The 20863-nt window shown below is 44.5% G+C and overlaps 1 long non-coding RNA gene across 7 annotated transcripts in view; it reads left to right on the forward strand.

The window, feature by feature from the left end:
* The window catches only part of LOC307181154, a 2002597-nt gene that overhangs the window by 712689 nt on the left and 1269045 nt on the right, over positions 1-20863 (forward strand). For all 7 annotated transcript variants that reach the window (XR_013826033.1, XR_013826034.1, XR_013826035.1 and 4 more), the window contains 2 exons: positions 8367-8444; positions 13099-13180. This is a non-coding gene — a long non-coding RNA (uncharacterized lncRNA). The remainder of the gene's footprint in view (positions 1-8366; positions 8445-13098; positions 13181-20863) is intronic.

Consider the following 20863-nt stretch of genomic DNA (forward strand, 5'->3'; position numbering starts at 1 on the left):
CTCTGGGTGCAGTAAGTCCTGCAAGCAGTAGTCTACTCTTTTGGGACACACTCTTGTTGTTTTATGAGAGAAACTCCAGGTCAAGTGATGTTCACACGAGTCGTCATGGTGCCCTGTTGCCCCCGGTTATCTCTCTGGATGTTGGAGTTGGAGGGCCTCCTCACTCGAGGTCGGTGTGCCCACGGAGCGAACCCTGCAACTTCAGGGCATGGTTGGTGGTTAGGATCACCACGTGGGGTCCTTTTCCCTTAGGAGGGAGGTGGCCTTTTGGGCTGCTGATTTCCAGGTTTTTAGATACCGCCAGTATCTTGGCCAGATGTGGCAGTGGGCCAAGCCCCTTAGTGACCGTAGTTTATCCTACCTGGATGGCATTCTTGCATTGTTCCATTTCAAGTGGTCCCAGTTTTTGCACTAATTCTCCAATGGCGATTCACCTTTCACCGGGAATGTAAAGGTCAAAGGGTTTAGCTAAATTAGGGAGTTCCAGGGCAAGGGTCTGAATTGACTGCTCTTTCCATTCTTGAAAGGCCACTTCTGGATTCTATTCAAAAGGATCATCATCTTTTCCTTTCAGTGTTTCATATAGAGGCCCAGCTAGTAGACTGTAGTTAGGGATCCAGAAGCAGCAAACCCTGGCCTCCCCAGGAACCCCTAAGCTGTCTTCTAGTTTTAGAAAGGGGTAAGGCTGAAAATGGTTTCTTCCCTTTCCTGGGATGGGCTTCTCTGACCTTCTGTGAGAATGAAGCCCAGGCAGGTCACCGCAGTCTGTGATATTTGAGCTTTTTCTTGGACAACTTCTATCCTTTATTGGCTTGGTAGTTCAGAGGCCTCCTTAGTAGGGCTGGTGATCAGAATGTCGTCTGCATATTGAAGGAGGGTTTCCTTTTCCAGAGGTAGAACTTTTAGGTCTTTAGCTAAGCTTTCCCCAAAGATGGTGTGGGAATTTTTGCACCCTTGGGGCCAGACGGCCCGGAAGTATTGTTTTAGTTGTATGTTGAGTCCTGCCACTCACAAGCCAAAATTTCTTGTGACTCTGGGACTAATGGAATACAAAAGAAGGCATCATTGAAGACTAATACAGAATACCATGTCCTGGTGGTTGGTAGAATGACCAGCAGGGTGTAGGAATTAGGAGCAACTGGAGGTATATCCTCGGTGGCTTCACTGACTGTCCTGACATCCTTTACCAGGTCCCCAGCAGCCCATGGGGCTCTCGTGGTCAGACCAATCCCAGAATATGGAGCTCACCTGGGCAGGTACCCCACCCCCACCCCAGCCCTCGGGGCTCTCGTGGTCAGGCCCCTCCCAGGATACAGAGCTACCCTTGCAGGTACCGTGGCAGGGCTGGGCACACAGGAACCGTGCACATAGCCCTCATTGCAGAGCACCCCCAGCTCACCTGTCGCTCAGAGCTGACACAGAGCACCTCAGAGCAGGACTTGAACTAACAAACAGCAGCTGCGACAGGTCTGTGACCCTGGGCATCACTCCGTGAGGCCTCCCTCCACCTGGTCTTCCAGAGACTTCCACTGCACCCGGGGCACCAGGCCTCTGTCTCCAACCACCACCCACCCCTCCTCTCCCTGACTCCTGGGTTCCTCTCATTAGGAGAGGGTTTTCTTGAAGTTGTCTCCCACTCATGGGCCAGATAAAATGATTAGAAAACAAGCCAAAGCTGCAACCCCTTGTCTATCCTGACTCTCAGGAGCCCACACCTGTTCCTTGGACCTGGCCGGTTCAGCAAGTTCCATTTTCTGCAACTGTGAGCCCCTGAGGGGTGATGATTGGCTGACCTGGGCAGCCTTACCGTGCCGGCCAGCCCTCCCCAGGTGTGCCTGGGTTGAGATCAATATAAATACCACTCCAGGCAGCAAGAGCCCCTGCAGCCGTGCCTGACGCCATTTTCTCTGCCCTGTCAGCAGTCTCGGGGCTGGGCTGGTGGGAGGGAGTGAGAGGCCACGGCTTTGTGGGTGGCCCAGTGTGAGTGGGGCTCTGCTGGACTTTCTGCAGCAGTTGCCAGGCTGCCACCTGCTAAAGAAGAGGATGTGTCACCCATACCTGCTGCTGGAATTTCTCCCTGGGCAGAGGTGAGGAAGGAAAAAAGCAGTGGGGGCAGGGACAGGACGGGTATCTCAGGCAGGGAAATGGAAATCTTCCAGAAGAGCACCCAGGGCCAGGACCATCCTGGCTGGCCTGCAGGCACCAAGTCGGCCGGCATGCTGTCACTCGTGTGGCTCTATGGCCCTTCCTCTAGGCTTTCAAGTCCTTGTATATATTCAGGTGTTTTACCTGGGACGGGTGGGAATAGTTCAGCAGCAACTGGCCTGGGGCTCAGCTCACGTTTACTCACAGATGCCTCGGCACGGTGCCCCAGCTTTGCAATGAGGACGCTTGTTGCGTGGGGGCTGCTGGCTGAATGGGAGACGATTCCCCACCACTGACCAACTTCAGAATTGTTTACAACTGGAGCAAGTGCCCTGATACGGTTTTCCTCTGTGTAACTGGTGGGTTCTGTGTTTTTTTTCTCTTTTTCGTTTTTGGTTCAAGGTAGATTTTATTCCTCTTTTTTGTATTTACAGATATAAGCATGGAAATAATTTATTCATATAAATACATGTATGTGCAGGGAATAATTGTTTTTTCTGTTTTATTTTTTAAATTTTACTTCTTTTTAATTTTGAATTTTATTTTATATTTTTATACAGCAGGTTCTTATTGGTTATCTATTTTATACATATAAATGTATACATGCCAATCCCAGTCTCTCAACTCCTCCCACCACCACCCCCCCAACAGCTTTCCCCCCTTGTTGTCCATACGTTTGTTGTCTACATCTGTTGCTCTGTTTATGCCTTGCAAAATGGTTAATCTGTACAGTTTTTCTAGGTTCCACATATATGCATGAATATACAAGATTTGTTTTTCTCTTTCTGACTTACTTCACTCTGTATGACAGTCTCTAGATCCATCGACGTCTCTACAAATGACCCAATTTCATTCCTTTTCATGGCTTAGTAATATTCCATTTTATATATGTACCACAGCTTTATGCATTCGTCTGTCTGTGGGCATTTAGGTTGCTTCCATTACCTCGATATTGTAAATAGTGATGCAATGAACATTGCGGTGAATGACTCTTTTTGATTTATGGTTTTGTCTGGGTATATGTCCAGTACTGGGATTGCTGTATCCTATGGTAATTCTATTGTTAGTTTCTTAAGAAATTCCATATTGTTCTCCATAATGACTGTATCAATTTATATTCCCAACAATAGTGGAAGAGGGTTCCTTTTCTCCACACCCTTTCCAGCATTTTTTGTTTGTAGATTTTCAATGATGCCTATTCTACCAGGTGTGAGGTGATACCTCATTGTTGAATCCATTTCGTTGAGCAAGGGGTAGCTCTTGTCTATTACATATTTGGCTTATGGAACGGTATCTGTGCTAATTTCAAACTCTGCTTTTATGCAGCACCCCAACTCACCTTCCCCCTTAAGCAGGCATAAGTTGGTTTTCTAAACTTGAGACCCTGTTCTGTTTTGTAATTCAGTTCATGTGTAGCCAAGTTCACATTCCGTGTATTAGTGATACCTTATGATGTTTCTTTTTCTGTGTGACTTATTTCACTTAGAATCATCGTGCCTCAATCCACTCATTATGCTGGTACGGGCCTGGTGACATAGATTTCATTGCTGAGTGGTATTCTGTTGTACAGAAGTACCGCAACTTCTTTATCCATTATTTGCTCTCTGGGATATTTAACTTGTGCCGTAGAAGAGATTTCTGTAAAAAGAGCCGTCCCAAATTTTGGGGTTGCTGTGTCTTTTTGATATTAATTTCCCTAAGCTATAGGACCATAAGTGGAAGTGCCCTAGGCTCTGTTGCTTTGTTTTTTAGATGTTTCAGGAAACACCATACACTTCTCCCTAGTGTCTGTTGGCAATTTACATCCCGCCCATCAGCATAACAAGGCTCCCAGTTCTCCATGGCCTGTCCTGCCTTTCTGGATTTTACACTTTATTCTGATGGCCCTTTTGACCGGGGGGAAGTGAGACTTCATTGTAGTGCAGATTTCCTTTGCAAGCTTGCTTGGTTGGCCAAAAAGGGCGTATGCGTTTTTTCCTGAATATATTCAGGAAAAAACGCATATGCCCTTTTGGCAAAGTGCATCATTGTGGACGTTCTGACTCTTTTCCTACGCTTTCAATGCAATTCCAGTCTACCTCCTGAAATCGGTATCCTGCAATTCTGTCCCGCTTTCAAGTCCTCTTGGAAGCCTTACTTCAGTCTATTTTTGGACGATAGCTGTCATTTATAACTCTGCAGGTTTGTGAATTACAGAGGCCCTGAGCTCCTTTCTTCAACTCGCTTTCTTTTGAGCTGGCCGCAACACCGCAGGATGGCTTCAGGCCCTAATCTGGTTCCGGCACGGCACGCTGAGCCTTTGGTTATTTCCTCTTCCTGGTGGGAAATGAGAGTTAAATTTGCCCGTCCAGACACCTCCAGCTAGTCTCTCATTGGTTCTCCCTATTCCTGTTCATCTTCCGCAGAAATTGCAAACTGGGCCAAACAGGAGGTTAAAGGCGCTGACTCTCCAAGTTGGGAGAGTGTTAGTAAAGGGTCTGGAATGTTGCACCCGAGTACCAGGGGAGGAAAACTGAGACATATTTGAACACGTCTCCCGTTCACACGGTTGATCATACTCGGGGTTCCACATGCATGTTTTAGCTGAAGGAAGAATACCTTAAACCTGGAGAGTTGAGACCCGTGGAATGGGTACCATGCAATATGACTTCAAAGGGTCTTCATTTGCTCACCGAACCTCTCCAATCCTATCACTGCTGCGTTTATGCCCCTGTACACACGCTTGATTCTCTTTCGGAGACATAGCAATCCATAGGTTTTAAGATACTTACTAGTCAGGTACATTCTTAGGCGTTTAATATGGGGTGTTGAGTCCATTTCGTTGAGCAAGGAGTAGCTCTTGTCTATTCCATATTTGGCTTAAGGAACTTTATCTGTGCTCATTTCAATCTCTGGTTTTATGCAGCACCCCAACTCACCTTCCCCCTTAAGCAAGCGTAAGTTGGTTTTCTAAACTTGAGACACTGTTCTGTTTTGTAATTCAGTTCCTGTGTAGCCAAGTTTCCATTCCGTGTATTACTGATATCTTATGATGTTTCTTTTTCTGTGTGACTTATTTCAGTTAGAATCATCATACCTGAATCCACTCATTGTGCTGCTAAGGGCCTGATGACATAGATTTCATTGCTGAGTGATACTGCATTGTACGTAAGTACCACAAGTTCTTTATCCATTTTTCACTTTCTGCGATGTTGAACTTGTACTGTAAACGAGGTTCTTGTAAACAGAGCCATTCCAAACTTTGGGGTGGCTGTGTCTTTTTGATTTTAATTTCCCTAAGCTATAGGACCATAAGTGGAAGTGCCCTAGGTTCTGTTGCTTTGTTTTTTAGATGTTTCAGGAAACACCATACACTTCTCCCGAGTGGTTGTTGGCAATTTACATCCCGCCCATCAGCATAACAAGGCTCCCAGTTCTCCATGGCCTGTCCTGCCTTTCTGGATTTTACACTTTTTTCAGATGGCCCTTTTGACCGGGGGGAAGTGAGACTTCATTGTAGTGCAGATTTCCTTTGCAAGCTTGCTTGGTTGGCCAAAAAGGGCGTATGCGTTTTTTCCTGAATATATTCAGGAAAAAACACATACGCCCTTTTTGGCCAAGTGCATCATTGTGGACGTTCTGCCTCTTTTCCTATGCTTTCAATGCAATTCCAGTCTACCTCCTGAAATCGGTTTCCTGCAATTCTGCCCCGCTTTCAAGTCCTCTTGGCAGCCTTACTTCAGTCTATTTTTGGACGATAGCTGTCATTTATAACTCTGCAGGTTTGTGAATTACTGTGCTCCTGAGCTCCTTTCTTTAACTCGCTTTCTTGTGACCTGGCCGCAACACCGCAGGATGTCTTCAGGCCCTAATCTGGTTCTGGCACGGCACGCTGAGCCTTTGGTTAATTCCTCTTCCTGGTGGGAAATGAGAGTTAAATTTGCCCATCCAGACACCTCCAGCTAGTCTCTCATTGGTTCTCGCTATTCCTGTTCATCTTCCACAGAAATTGCAAACTGGGCCAAAAAGGAGGTTAAAGGGACTGACTCTCCAAGTGGGGAGAGTGTTAGTAAAGTGTCTGGAATGTTGCACCCAAGTACCAGGGTACGAAAACCGAGACATATTTGAACACGTCTCCCGATCACATGGTTGATCATACTCTAGGTTCCACATGCATGTTTTCGCTGAAGGAAGAATACCTTAAACCTGGGTAGTTGAAACCCGTGGAATGGGTACCATGCAATATGACTTCAAAGGGTCTTCATTTGCTCACCGAACCTCTCCAATCCTATCACTGCTGTGTTTATGCCCCTGTACACATGCTTGATTCTCTTTCGGAGACATAGCAATCCATAGGTTTTAAGATACTTACTAGTCAGGTACATTCTTAGGCGTTTAATATGCGGTGTTGAGTCCATTTCGTTGAGCAAGGAGTAGCTCTTGTCTATTCCATATTTGGCTTAAGGAACTTTATCTGTGCTCATTTCAATCTCTGGTTTTATGCAGCACCCCAACTCACCTTTCCCCTTAAGCAAGCATAAGTTGGTTTTCTAAATTTGAGACCCTGTTCTGTTCTGTAATTCAGTTCCTGTGTAGCCAAGTTTCCATTCCGTGTATTACTGATATCTTATGATGTTTCTTTTTCTGTGTGACTTATTTCAGTTAGAATCATCATACCTGAATCCACTCATTGTGCTGCTAAGGGCCTGATGACACAGATTTCATTGCTGAGTGATATTGCTTTGTAAGTAAATACCACAACTTCTTTATCCATTTTTCACTTTCTGCGATGTTGAACTTGTACTGTAAACGAGGTTCTTGTAAACAGAGCCGTTCGAAATTTTGGGGTGGCTGTGTCTTTTGATTTTAAATTCCCTAAGCTATAGGACCATAAGTGGCAGTGCCCTAGGCTCTGTTGCTTTGTTTTTTAGATGTTTCAGGAAACACCATACACTTCTCCCAAGTGTTTGTTGGCAATTTACATCCCGCCCTTCAGCATAACAAGGCTCCCAGTTCTCCATGGCCTGTCCTGCCTTTCTGGATTTTACACTTTTTTCAGATGGCCCTTTTGACTGGGGGGAAGTGAGACTTCATTGTAGTGCAGATTTCCTTTGCAAGCTTGCTTGTTTGGCCAAAAAGGGCGTATGCGTTTTTTCCTGAATATATTCAGGAAAAAACGCATACGCCCTTTTTGGCCAAGTGCATCATTGTGGACGTTCTGCCTCTTTTCCTATGCTTTCAATGCAATTCCAGTCTACCTCCTGAAATCGGTTTCCTGCAATTCTGCCCCGCTTTCAAGTCCTCTTGGCAGCCTTACTTCAGTCTATTTTTGGACGATAGCTGTCATTTATAACTCTGCAGGTTTGTGAATTACAGTGCCCCTGAGCTCCTTTCTTCAACTCGCTTTCTTTTGAGCTGGCCGCAACACTGCAGGATGGCTTCAGGCCCTAATCTGGTCCGGCACGGCACACTGAGCCTTTGGTTATTTCCTCTTCCTGGTGGGAAATGAGAGTTAAATTTGCCCGTCCAGACACCTCCAGCTAGCCTCTCATTGGTTCTCGCTATTCCTGTTCATCTTCCGCAGAAATTGCAAACTGGGCCAAACAGGAGGTTAAAGGCGCTGACTTTCCAAGTGGGGAGAGTGTTCGTAAAGCGTCTGGAATGTTGCACCCGAGTACCAGGGGAGGAAAACTGAGACATATTTGAACACGTCTCCCATTCACATGGTTGATCATACTTGGGTTCCACATGCATGTTTTAGCTGAGGAAGAATACCTAAAACCTGGGTAGTTGAAACCCATGGAATGGGTACCATGCAATATGACTTCAAAGGGTCTTCATTTGCTCACCGAACCTCTCCAATCCTATCACTGCTGCGTTTATGCCCCTGTACACATGTTAGATTCTCTTTCAGAGACATAGCAATCCATAGGTTTTAAGATACTTACTAGTCAGGTACATTCTTAGGCGTTTAATATGGGGTGTTGAGTCCATTTCGTTGAGCAAGGAGTAGCTCTTGTCTATTCCATATTTGGCTTAAGGAACTTTATCTGTGCTCATTTCAATCTCTGGTTTTATGCAGCACCCCAACTCACCTTTCCCCTTAAGCAAGCATAAGTTGGTTTTCTAAATTTGAGACCCTGTTCTGTTCTGTAATTCAGTTCCTGTGTAGCCAAGTTTCCATTCCGTGTATTACTGATATCTTATGATGTTTCTTTTTCTGTGTGACTTATTTCATTTAGAATCATCATACCTGAATCCACTCATTGTGCTGCTAAGGGCCTGATGACACAGATTTCATTGCTGAGTGATATTGCTTTGTAAGTAAATACCACAACTTCTTTATCCATTTTTCAATTTCTGCGATGTTGAACTTGTACTGTAAACGAGGTTCTTGTAAACAGAGGCGTCCCAAACTTTGGGGTGGCTGTGTCTTTTTGATTTTAATTTCCCTAAGCTATAGGACCATAAGTGGCAGTGCCCTAGGCTCTGTTGCTTTGTTTTTTAGATGTTTCAGGAAACACCATACACTTCTCCTGAGTGTCTGTTGGTAATTTACATCCCGCCCATCAGCATAACAAGGCTCCCAGTTCTCCATGGCCTGTCCTGCCTTTCTGGATTTTACACTTTTTTCAGATGACCCTTTTGACCGGGGGGAAGTGAGACTTCATTGTAGTGCAGATTTCCTTTGCAAGCTTGCTTGGTTGGCCAAAAAGGGCGTATGCGTTTTTTCCTGAATATATTCAGGAAAAAACGCATACGCCCTTTTTGGCCAAGTGCATCATTGTGGACGTTCTGCCTCTTTTCCTATGCTTTCAATGCAATTCCAGTCTACCTCCTGAAATCGGTTTCCTGCAATTCTGCCCCGCTTTCAAGTCCTCTTGGCAGCCTTACTTCAGTCTATTTTTGGATGATAGCTGTCATTTATAACTCTGCAGGTTTGTGAATTACAGTGCTCCTGAGCTCCTTTCTTTAACTCGCTTTCTTGTGACCTGGCCGCAACACCGCAGGATGTCTTCAGGCCCTAATTTGGTTCTGGCACGGCACGCTGAGCCTTTGGTTAATTCCTCTTCCTGGTGGGAAATGAGAGTTAAATTTGCCCATCCAGACACCTCCAGCTAGTCTCTCATTGGTTCTCGCTATTCCTGTTCATCTTCCACAGAAATTGCAAACTGGGCCAAACAGGAGGTTAAAGGGACTGACTCTCCAAGTGGGGAGAGTGTTAGTAAAGTGTCTGGAATGTCGCACCCGAGTACCAGGGTACGAAAACTGAGACATATTTGAACACATCTCCCGATCACATGGTTGATCATACTCTAGGTTCCACATGCATGTTTTAGCTGAAGGAAGAATACCTTAAACCTGGGTAGTTGAAACCCGTGGAATGGGTACCATGCAATATGACTTCAAAGGGTCTTCATTTGCTCACAGAACCTCTCCAATCCTATCACTGCTGCGTTTATGCCCCTGTACACATGCTTGATTCTCTTTCGGAGACATAGCAATCCATAGGTTTTAAGATACTTACTAGTCAGGTACATTCTTAGGCGTTTAATATGCGGTGTTGAGTCCATTTCGTTGAGCAAGGAGTAGCTCTTGTCTATTCCATATTTGGCTTAAGGAACTTTATCTGTGCTCATTTCAATCTCTGGTTTTATGCAGCACCCCAACTCACCTTTCCCCTTAAGCAAGCATAAGTTGGTTTTCTAAATTTGAGACCCTGTTCTGTTCTGTAATTCAGTTCCTGTGTAGCCAAGTTTCCATTCCGTGTATTACTGATATCTTATGATGTTTCTTTTTCTGTGTGACTTATTTCAGTTAGAATCATCATACCTGAATCCACTCATTGTGCTGCTAAGGGCCTGATGACACAGATTTCATTGCTGAGTGATATTGCTTTGTAAGTAAATACCACAACTTCTTTATCCATTTTTCAATTTCTGCGATGTTGAACTTGTACTGTAAACGAGGTTCTTGTAAACAGAGCCGTTCGAAATTTTGGGGTGGCTGTGTCTTTTGATTTTAAATTCCCTAAGCTATAGGACCATAAGTGGCAGTGCCCTAGGCTCTGTTGCTTTGTTTTTTAGATGTTTCAGGAAACACCATACACTTCTCCTGAGTGGTTGTTGGCAATTTACATCCCGCCCATCAGCATAACAAGGCTCCCAGTTCTCCATGGCCTGTCCTGCCTTTCTGGATTTTACACTTTTTTCAGATGGCCCTTTTGACTGGGGGGAAGTGAGACTTCATTGTAGTGCAGATTTCCTTTGCAAGCTTGCTTGGTTGGCCAAAAAGGGCGTATGCGTTTTTTCCTGAATATATTCAGGAAAAAACGCATACGCCCTTTTTGGCCAAGTGCATCATTGTGGACGTTCTGCCTCTTTTCCTATGCTTTCAATGCAATTCCAGTCTACCTCCTGAAATCGGTTTCCTGCAATTCTGCCCCGCTTTCAAGTCCTCTTGGCAGCCTTACTTCAGTCTATTTTTGGACGATAGCTGTCATTTATAACTCTGCAGGTTTGTGAATTACAGTGCCCCTGAGCTCCTTTCTTCAACTCGCTTTCTTGTGACCTGGCCGCAACACCGCAGGATGGCTTCAGGCCCTAATCTGGTTCCGGCACGGCACGCTGAGCCTTTGGTTATTTCCTCTTCCTGGTGGGAAATGAGAGTTAAATTTGCCCGTCCAGACACCTCCAGCTAGCCTCTCATTGGTTCTCGCTATTCCTGTTCATCTTCCGCAGAAATTGCAAACTGGGCCAAACAGGAGGTTAAAGGCGCTCACTTTACAAGTGGGGAGAGTGTTAGTAAAGCGTCTGGAATGTTGCACCCGAGTACCAGGGGAGGAAAACTGAGACATATTTGAACACGTCTCCCATTCACATGGTTGATCATACTTGGGTTCCACATGCATGTTTTAGCTGAGGAAGAATACCTTAAACCTGGGTAGTTGAAACCCGTGGAATGGGTACCATGCAATATGACTTCAAAGGGTCTTCATTTGCTCACCGAACCTCTCCAATCCTATCACTGCTGCGTTTATGCCCCTGTACACATGCTTGATTCTCTTTCGGAGACATAGCAATCCATAGGTTTTAAGATACTTACTAGTCAGGTACATTCTTAGGCGTTTAATATGGGGTGTTGAGTCCATTTCGTTGAGCAAGGAGTAGCTCTTGTCTATTCCATATTTGGCTTAAGGAACTTTATCTGTGCTCATTTCAATCTCTGGTTTTATGCAGCACCGCAACTCACCTTTCCCCTTAAGCAAGCATAAGTTGGTTTTCTAAATTTGAGACCCTGTTCTGTTCTGTAATTCAGTTCCTTTGTAGCCAAGTTTCCATTCCGTGTATTACTGATATCTTATGATGTTTCTTTTTCTGTGTGACTTATTTCAGTTAGAATCATCATACCTGAATCCACTCATTGTGCTGCTAAGGGCCTGATGACACAGATTTCATTGCTGAGTGATATTGCTTTGTAAGTAAATACCACAACTTCTTTATCCATTTTTCAATTTCTGCGATGTTGACCTTGTACTGTAAACGAGGTTCTTGTAAACAGAGGCGTCCCAAACTTTGGGGTGGCTGTGTATTTTTGATTTTAATTTCCCTAAGCTATAGGACCATAAGTGGCAGTGCCCTAGGCTCTGTTGCTTTGTTTTTTAGATGTTTCAGGAAACACCATACACTTCTCCTGAGTGTCTGTTGGTAATTTACATCCCGCCCATCAGCATAACAAGGCTCCCAGTTCTCCATGGCCTGTCCTGCCTTTCTGGATTTTACACTTTTTTCAGATGGCCCTTTTGACCGGGGGGAAGTGAGACTTCATTGTAGTGCAGATTTCCTTTGCAAGCTTGCTTGGTTGGCCAAAAAGGGCGTATGCGTTTTTTCCTGAATATATTCAGGAAAAAACGCATACGCCCTTTTTGGCCAAGTGCATCATTGTGGACGTTCTGCCTCTTTTCCTATGCTTTCAATGCAATTCCAGTCTACCTCCTGAAATCGGTTTCCTGCAATTCTGCCCCGCTTTCAAGTCCTCTTGGCAGCCTTACTTCAGTCTATTTTTGGACGATAGCTGTCATTTATAACTCTGCAGGTTTGTGAATTACTGTGCTCCTGAGCTCCTTTCTTTAACTCGCTTTCTTGTGACCTGGCCGCAACACCGCAGGATGTCTTCAGGCCCTAATCTGGTTCTGGCACGGCACGCTGAGCCTTTGGTTAATTCCTCTTCCTGGTGGGAAATGAGAGTTAAATTTGCCCATCCAGACACCTCCAGCTAGTCTCTCATTGGTTCTCGCTATTCCTGTTCATCTTCCACAGAAATTGCAAACTGGGCCAAAAAGGAGGTTAAAGGGACTGACTCTCCAAGTGGGGAGAGTGTTAGTAAAGCGTCTGGAATGTTGCACCCGAGTACCAGGGGAGGAAAACTGAGACATATTTGAACACGTCTCCCGTTCACATGGTTGATCATACTTGGGTTCCACATGCATCTTTTAGCTGAAGGAAGAATACCTTAAACCTGGGTATTTGAAACCCGTGGAATGGGTACCATGCAATATGACTTCAAAGGGTCTTCATTTGCTCACCGAACCTCTCCAATCCTATCACTGCTGCGTTTATGCCCCTGTACACATGCTTGATTCTCTTTCGGAGACATAGCAATCCATAGGTTTTAAGATACTTACTAGTCAGGTACATTCTTAGGCGTTTAATATGCGGTGTTGAGTCCATTTCGTTGAGCAAGTAGTAGCTCTTGTCTATTCCATATTTGGCTTAAGGAACTTTATCTGTGCTCATTTCAATCTCTGGTTTTATGCAGCACCCCAACTCACCTTTCCCCTTAAGCAAGCATAAGTTGGTTTTCTAAATTTGAGACCCTGTTCTGTTCTGTAATTCAGTTCCTGTGTAGCCAAGTTTCCATTCCGTGTATTACTGATATATTATGATGTTTCTTTTTCTGTGTGACTTATTTCAGTTAGAATCATCATACCTGAATCCACTCATTGTGCTGCTAAGGGCCTGATGACAAAGATTTCATTGCTGAGTGATATTGCTTTGTAAGTAAATACCACAACTTTTTTATCCATTTTTCACTTTCTGCGATGTTGAACTTGTACTGTAAACGAGGTTCTTGTAAACAGAGCCATTCGAAACTTTGGGGTGGCTGTGTCTTTTTGATTTTAAATTCCCTAAGCTATAGGACCATAAGTGGAAGTGCCCTAGGCTCTGTTGCTTTGTTTTTTAGATGTTTCAGGAAACACCATACACTTCTCCCCAGTGTTTGTTGGCAATTTACATCCCGCCCTTCAGCATAACAAGGCTCCCAGTTCTCCATGGCCTGTCCTGCCTTTTTGGATTTTACACTTTTTTCAGATGGCCCTTTTGACCGGGGGGAAGTGAGACTTCATTGTAGTGCAGATTTCCTTTTCAAGCTTGCTTGGTTGACCAAAAAGTGCGTATGCGTTTTTTCCTGAATATATTCAGGAAAAAACGCATACGCCCTTTTTGGCCAAGTGCATCATTGTGGACGTTCTGCCTCTTTTCCTATGCTTTCAATGCAATTCCAGTCTACCTCCTGAAATCGGTTTCCTGCAATTCTGCCCCGCTTTCAAGTCCTCTTGGCAGCCTTATTTCAGTCTATTTTTGGACGATAGCTGTCATTTATAACTCTGCAGGTTTGTGAATTACAGTGCCCCTGAACTCCTTTCTTCAACTCGCTTTCTTGTGACCTGGCCGCAACACCGCAGGATGGCTTCAGGCCCTAATCTGGTTCCGGCACGGCACGCTGAGCCTTTGGTTATTTCCTCTTCCTGGTGGGAAATGAGAGTTAAATTTGCCCGTCCAGACACCTCCAGCTAGCCTCTCATTGGTTCTCGCTATTCCTGTTCATCTTCCGCAGAAATTGCAAACTGGGCCAAACAGGAGGTTAAAGGCGCTGACTTTCCAAGTGGGGAGAGTGTTAGTAAAGCGTCTGGAATGTTGCACCCGAGTACCAGGGGAGGAAAACTGGGACATATTTGAACACGTTTCCCGATCACATGGTTGATCATACTCCAAGTTCCACATGCATGTTTTAGATGAAGGAAGAATACCTTAAACCTGGGTAGTTGAAACCTGTGGAATGGGTACCATGCAATATGACTTCAAAGGGTCTTCATTCGCTCACGAACCTCTCCAATCCTATCACTGCTGTGTTTATGCCCCTGTACACATGCTTGATTCTCTTTTGGAGACATAGCAATCCATAGGTTTTAAGATACTTACTAGTCAGGTACATTCTTAGGCGTTTAATATGGGGTGTTGAGTCCATTTCGTTGAGCAAGGAGTAGCTCTTGTCTATTCCATATTTGGCTTAAGGAACTTTATCTGTGCTCATTTCAATCTCTGGTTTTATGCAGCACCCCAACTCACCTTTCCCCTTAAGCAAGCATAAGTTGGTTTTCTAAATTTGAGACCCTGTTCTGTTCTGTAATTCAGTTCCTGTGTAGCCAAGTTTCCATTCTGTGTATTACTGATATCTTATGATGTTTCTTTTTCTGTGTGACTTATTTCAGTTAGAATCATCATACCTGAATCCACTCATTGTGCTGCTAAGGGCCTGATGACACAGATTTCATTGCTGAGTGATATTGCTTTGTAAGTAAATACCACAACTTCTTTATCCATTTTTCACTTTCTGCGATGTTGAACTTGTACTGTAAACGAGGTTCTTGTAAACAGAGCCGTTCCAAACTTTGGGGTGGCTGTGTCTTTTAGATTTTAATTTCCCTAAGCTATAGGACCATAAGTGGAAGTGCCCTAGGTTCTGTTGCTTTGTTTTTTAGATGTTTCAGGAAACACCATACACTTCTCCCGAGTGGTTGTTGGCAATTTACATCCCGCCCATCAGCATAACAAGGCTCCCAGTTCTCCATGGCCTGTCCTGCCTTTTTGGATTTTACACTATTTTCAGATGGCCCTTTTGACCGGGGGGAAGTGAGACTTCATTGTAGTGCAGATTTCCTTTGCAAGCTTGCTTGGTTGGCCAAAAAGGGCGTATGCGTTTTTTCCTGAATATATTCAGGAAAAAACGCATACGCCCTTTTTGGCCAAGTGCATGATTGTGGACGTTCTGCCTCTTTCCCTATGCTTTCAATGCAATTCCAGTCTACCTCCTGAAATCGGTTTCCTGCAATTCTGCTCCGCTTTCAAGTCCTCTTGGCAGCCTTACTTCAGTATATTTTTGGACGATAGCTGTCATTTACAACTCTGCAGGTTTGTGAATTACAGTGCCCCTGAGCTCCTTTCTTCAACTCGCTTTCTTTTGAGCTGGCCGCAACACCGCAGGATGGCTTCAGGCCCTAATCTGGTTCCGGTACGGCACGCTGAGCCTTTGGTTATTTCCTCTTCCTGGTGGGAAATGAGAGTTAAATTTGCCCGTCCAGACACCTCCAGCTAGCCTCTCATTGGTTCTCGCTATTCCTGTTCATCTTCCGCAGAAATTGCAAACTGGGCCAAACAGGAGGTTAAAGGCGCTGACTCTCCAAGTCGGGAGAGTGTTAGTAAAGCATCTGGAATGTTGCACCCAAGTACCAGGGGAGGAAAACTGAGACATATTTGAACACGTCTCCCGATCACATGGTTGATCATACTCTAGGTTCCACATGCATGTTTTAGCTGAAGGAAGAATACCTAAAACCTGGGTAGTTGAAACCCGTGTAATGGGTACCATGCAATATGACTTCAAAGGGCCTTCATTTGCTCACCGAACCTCTCCAATCCTATCACTGCTGCATTTATGCCCCTGTACACATGCTTGATTTCCTTCGGAGACATAGCAATCCATAGGTTTTAAGATACTTACTAGTCAGGTACATTCTTAGGCGTTTAATATGCGGTGTTGAGTCCATTTCGTTGAGCAAGGAGTAGCTCTTGTCTATTCCATATTTGGCTTAAGGAACTTTATCTGTGCTCATTTCAATCTCTGGTTTTATGCAGCACCCCAACTCACCTTTCCCCTTAAGCATGCATAAGTTGGTTTTCTAAATTTGAGACCCTGTTCTGTTCTGTAATTCAGTTCCTGTGTAGCCAAGTTTCCATTCCGTGTATTACTGATATCTTATGATGTTTCTTTTTCTTTGTGACTTATTTCAGTTAGAATCATCATACCTGAATCCACTCATTGTGCTGCTAAGGACCTGATGACACAGATTTTATTGCTGAGTGATATTGCTTTGTAAGTAAATACCACAACTTCTTTATCCATTTTTCACTTTCTGCGATGTTGAACTTGTACTGTAAACGAGGTTCTTGTAAACAGAGCTGATCCAAACTTTGGGGTGGCTGTGTCTTTTTGATTTTAATTTCCCTAAGCTATAGGACCATAAGTGGAAGTGCCCTAGGTTCTGTTGCTTTGTTTTTTAGATGTTTCCGGAAACACCATACACTTCTCCCGAGTGTCTGTTGGCAATTTACATCCCGCCCATCAGCATAACAAGGCTCCCAGTTCTCCATGGCCTGTCCTGCCTTTCTGGATTTTACACTTTTTTCAGATGGCCCTTTTGACCGGGGGGAAGTGAGACTTCATTGTAGTGCAGATTTCCTTTGCAAGCTTGCTTGGTTGGCCAAAAAGGGCGTATGCGTTTTTTCCTGAATATATTCAGGAAAAAACGCATACGCCCTTTTTGGCCAAGTGCATCATTGTGGACGTTCTGCCTCTTTTCCTATGCTTTCAATGCAATTCCAGTCTACCTCCTGAAATCGGTTTCCTGCAATTCTGCCCCGCTTTCAAGTCCTCTTGGCAGCCTTACTTCAGTCTATTTTTGGACGATAGCTGTCATTTATAACTCTGCAGGTTTGTGAATTACAGTGTCCCTGAGCTCCTTTCTTCAACTCGCTTTCTTGTGACCTGGCCGCAACACCGCAGGATGGCTTCAGGCCCTAATCTGGTTCCGGCCCGGCATGCTGAGCCTTTGGTTAATTCCTCTTCCTGGTGGGAAATAAGAGTTAAATTTGCCCGTCCAGACACCTCCAGCTAGCCTCTCATTGGTTCTCGCTATTCCTGTTCATCTTCCGCAGAAATTGCAAACTGGGCCAAACAGGAGGTTAAAGGGACTGACTCTCCAAGTCGGGAGAGTGTTAGTAAAGCGTCTGGAATGTTGCACCCGAGTACCAGGGGAGGAAAACTGAGACATATTTGAACACGTCTCCCGTTCACATGGTTGATCATACTCTGGGTTCCACATGCATGTTTTAGCTGAAGGAAGAATACCTTAAACCTGGAGAGTTGAGACCCGTGTAATGGGTACCATACAATATGACTTCAAAGGGTCTTCATTTGCTCACCGAACCTCTCCAATCCTATCACTGCTGCGTTTATGCCCCTGTACACACGCTTGATTCTCTTTTGGAGACATAGCAATCCATAGGTTTTAAGATACTTACTAGTCAGGTACATTCTTAGGCGTTTAATATGGGGTTTTGAGTCCATTTCGTTGAGCAAGGAGTAGCTCTTGTCTATTCCATATTTGGCTTCAGGAACTTTATCTGTGCTCATTTCAATCTCTGGTTTTATGCAGCACCCCAACTCACCTTTCCCCTTAAGCAAGTATAAGTTGGTTTTCTAAATTTGAGACCCTGTTCTGTTTTGGAATGCAGTTCCTGTGTAGCCAAGATTACATTCCGTGTATTACTGATATCTTATGATGTTTCTTTTTCTGTGTGACTTATTTCAGTTAGAATCATCATACCTGAATCCACTCATTGTGCTGCTAAGGGCCTGATGACACAGATTTCATTGCTGAGTGATATTGCTTTGTAAGTAAATACCACAACTTCTTTATCCATTTTTCACTTTCTGCGATGTTGAACTTGTACTGTAAACGAGGTTCTTGTAAACAGAGCCGTTCCAAACTTTGGGGTGGCTGTGTCTTTTTCATTTTAATTTCCCTAAGCTATAGGACCATAAGTGGAAGTGCCCTAGGTTCTGTTGCTTTGTTTTTTAGTTGTTTCAGGAAACACCATACACTTCTCCCGAGTGGTTCTTGGCAATTTACATCCCACCCATCAACATAACAAGGCTCCCAGTTCTCCATGGCCTGTCCTGCATTTCTGGATTTTACACTTTTTTCAGATGGCCCTTTTGACCGGGGGGAAGTGAGACTTCATTGTAGTGCAGATTTCCTTTGCAAGCTTGCTTGGTTGGCCAAAAAGGGCGTATGCGTTTTTTCCTGAATATATTCAGGAAAAAACGCATACGCCCTTTTTGGCCAAGTGCATCATTGTGGACGTTCTGCCTCTTTTCCTATGCTTTCAATGCAATTCCAGTCTACCTCCTGAAATCGGTTTCCTGCAATTCTGCCCCGCATTCAAGTCCTCTTGGCAGCCTTACTTCAGTCTATTTTTGGACGATAGCTCTCATTTATAACTCTGCAGGTTTGTGAATTACAGTGCCCCTGAGCTCGTTTCTTCAACTAGCTTTCTTGTGACCTGGCCGCAACACCGCAGGATGGCTTCAGGCCCTAATCTGGTTCCGGCACGGCACGCTGAGCCTTTGGTTATTTCCTCTTCCTGGTGGGAAATGAGAGTTAAATTTGCCCAACCAGACACCTCCAGCTATTCTTTCATTGGTTCTCGCTATTCCTGTTCATCTTCCACAGAAATTGCAAACTGGGCCAAACAGGAAGTTAAAGGGACTGACTCTCCAAGTCGGGAGAGTGTTAGTAAAGCGTCTGGAATGTTGCACCCGAGTACCAGGGGAAGAAAACTGAGACATATTTGAACACGTCTCCCGTTCACATGGTTGATCATACTTGGGTTCCACATGCATGTTTTAGCTGAAGGAAGAATACCTTAAACCTGTGTATTTGAAACCCGTGGAATGGGTACCATGCAATATGCCTTCAAAGGGTCTTCATTTGCTCACCGAACCTCTCCAATCCTATCACTGCTGCGTTTATGCCCCTGTACACATGCTTGTTTCTCTTTCGGAGACATAGCAATCCATAGGTTTTAAGATACTTACTAGTCAGGTACATTCTTAGGCGTTTAATATGCGGTGTTGAGTCCACTTCATTGAGCAAGGAGTAGCTCTTGTCTATTCCATATTTGGCTTAAGGAACTTTATCTGTGCTCATTTCAATCTCTGGTTTTATGCAGCACCCCAACTCACCTTTACCCTTAAGCAAGCATAAGTTGGTTTTCTAAATTTGAGACCCTGTTCTGTTCTGTAATTCAGTTCCTGTGTAGCCAAGTTTCCATTCCGTGTATTACTGATATCTTATGATGTTTCTTTTTCTGTGTGACTTATTTCAGTTAGAATCATCATACCTGAATCCACTCATTGTGCTGCTAAGGGCCTGATGACACAGATTTCATTGCTGAGTGATATTGCTTTGTAAGTAAATACCACAACTTTATTATCCATTTTTCACTTTCTGCGATGTTGAACTTGTACTGTAAACGAGGTTCTTGTAAACAGAGCCGTTCGAAACTTTGGGATGGCTGTGTCTTTTTTATTTTAAATTCCCTAAGCTATAGGACCATAAGTGGAAGTGCCCTAGGCTCTGTTGCATTGTTTTTTAGATGTTTCAGGAAACACCATACACTTCTCCCGAGTGGTTGTTGGCAATTTACATCCCGCCCATCAGCATAACAAGGCTCCCAGTTCTCCATGGCCTGTCCTGCCTTTCTGGATTTTACACTTTTTTCAGATGGCCCTTTTGACCGGGGGGAAGTGAGACTTCATTGTAGTGCAGATTTCCTTTGCAAGCTTGCTTGGTTGGCCAAAAAGGGCGTATGCGTTTTTTCCTGAATATATTCAGGAAAAAACGCATACGCCCTTTTTGGCCAAGTGCATCATTGTGGACGTTCTGCCTCTTTTCCTATGCTTTCAATGCAATTCCAGTCTACCTCCTGAAATCGGTTTCCTGCAATTCTGCCCCGCTTTCAAGTCCTCTTGGCAGCCTAACATCAGTCTATTTTTGGACGATAGCTGTCATTTATAACTCTGCAGGTTTGTGAATTACAGTGCCCCTGAGCTCCTTTCTTCAACTCGCTTTCTTTTGAGCTGGCCGCAACACCGCAGGATGGCTTCAGGCCCTAATCTGGTTCCGGTACGGCACACTGAGCCTTTGGTTATTTCCTCTTCCTGGTGGGAAATGAGAGTTTAATTTGCCCGTCCAGACACCTCCAGCTAGCCTCTCATTGGTTCTCGCTATTCCTGTTCATCTTCCGCAGAAATTGCAAACTGTGCCAAACAGGAGGTTAAAGGCGCTGACTCTCCAAGTGGGGAGAGTGTTAGTAAAGCGTCTGGAATGTTGCACCCGAGTACCAGGGGAGGAAAACTGAGACATATTTGAACACGTCTCCCGATCACATGGTTGATCATACTCTGGGTTCCACATGCATGTTTTAGCTTAAGGAAGAATACCTAAAACCTGGGTAGTTGAAACCCGTGGAATGGGTACCATGCAATATGACTTCAAAGGGTCTTCATTTGCTCACCGAACCTCTCCAATCCTATCACTGCTGCGTTTATGCCCCTGTACACATGCTTGATTCTCTTTCGGAGACATAGCAATCCATAGGTTTTAAGATACTTACTAGTCAGGTACATTCTTAGGCGTTTAATATGCGGTGTTGAGTCCATTTCGTTGAGCAAGGAGTAGCTCTTGTCTATTCCATATTTGGCTTAAGGAACTTTATCTGTGCTCATTTCAATCTCTGGTTTTATGCAGCACCCCAACTCACCTTTACCCTTA

The sequence above is a fragment of the Stenella coeruleoalba genome (genome assembly GCF_951394435.1).
Source record: "Stenella coeruleoalba genome assembly, contig: scaffold_61, whole genome shotgun sequence".
Taxonomy (NCBI): Eukaryota; Metazoa; Chordata; class Mammalia; order Artiodactyla; family Delphinidae; genus Stenella; species Stenella coeruleoalba.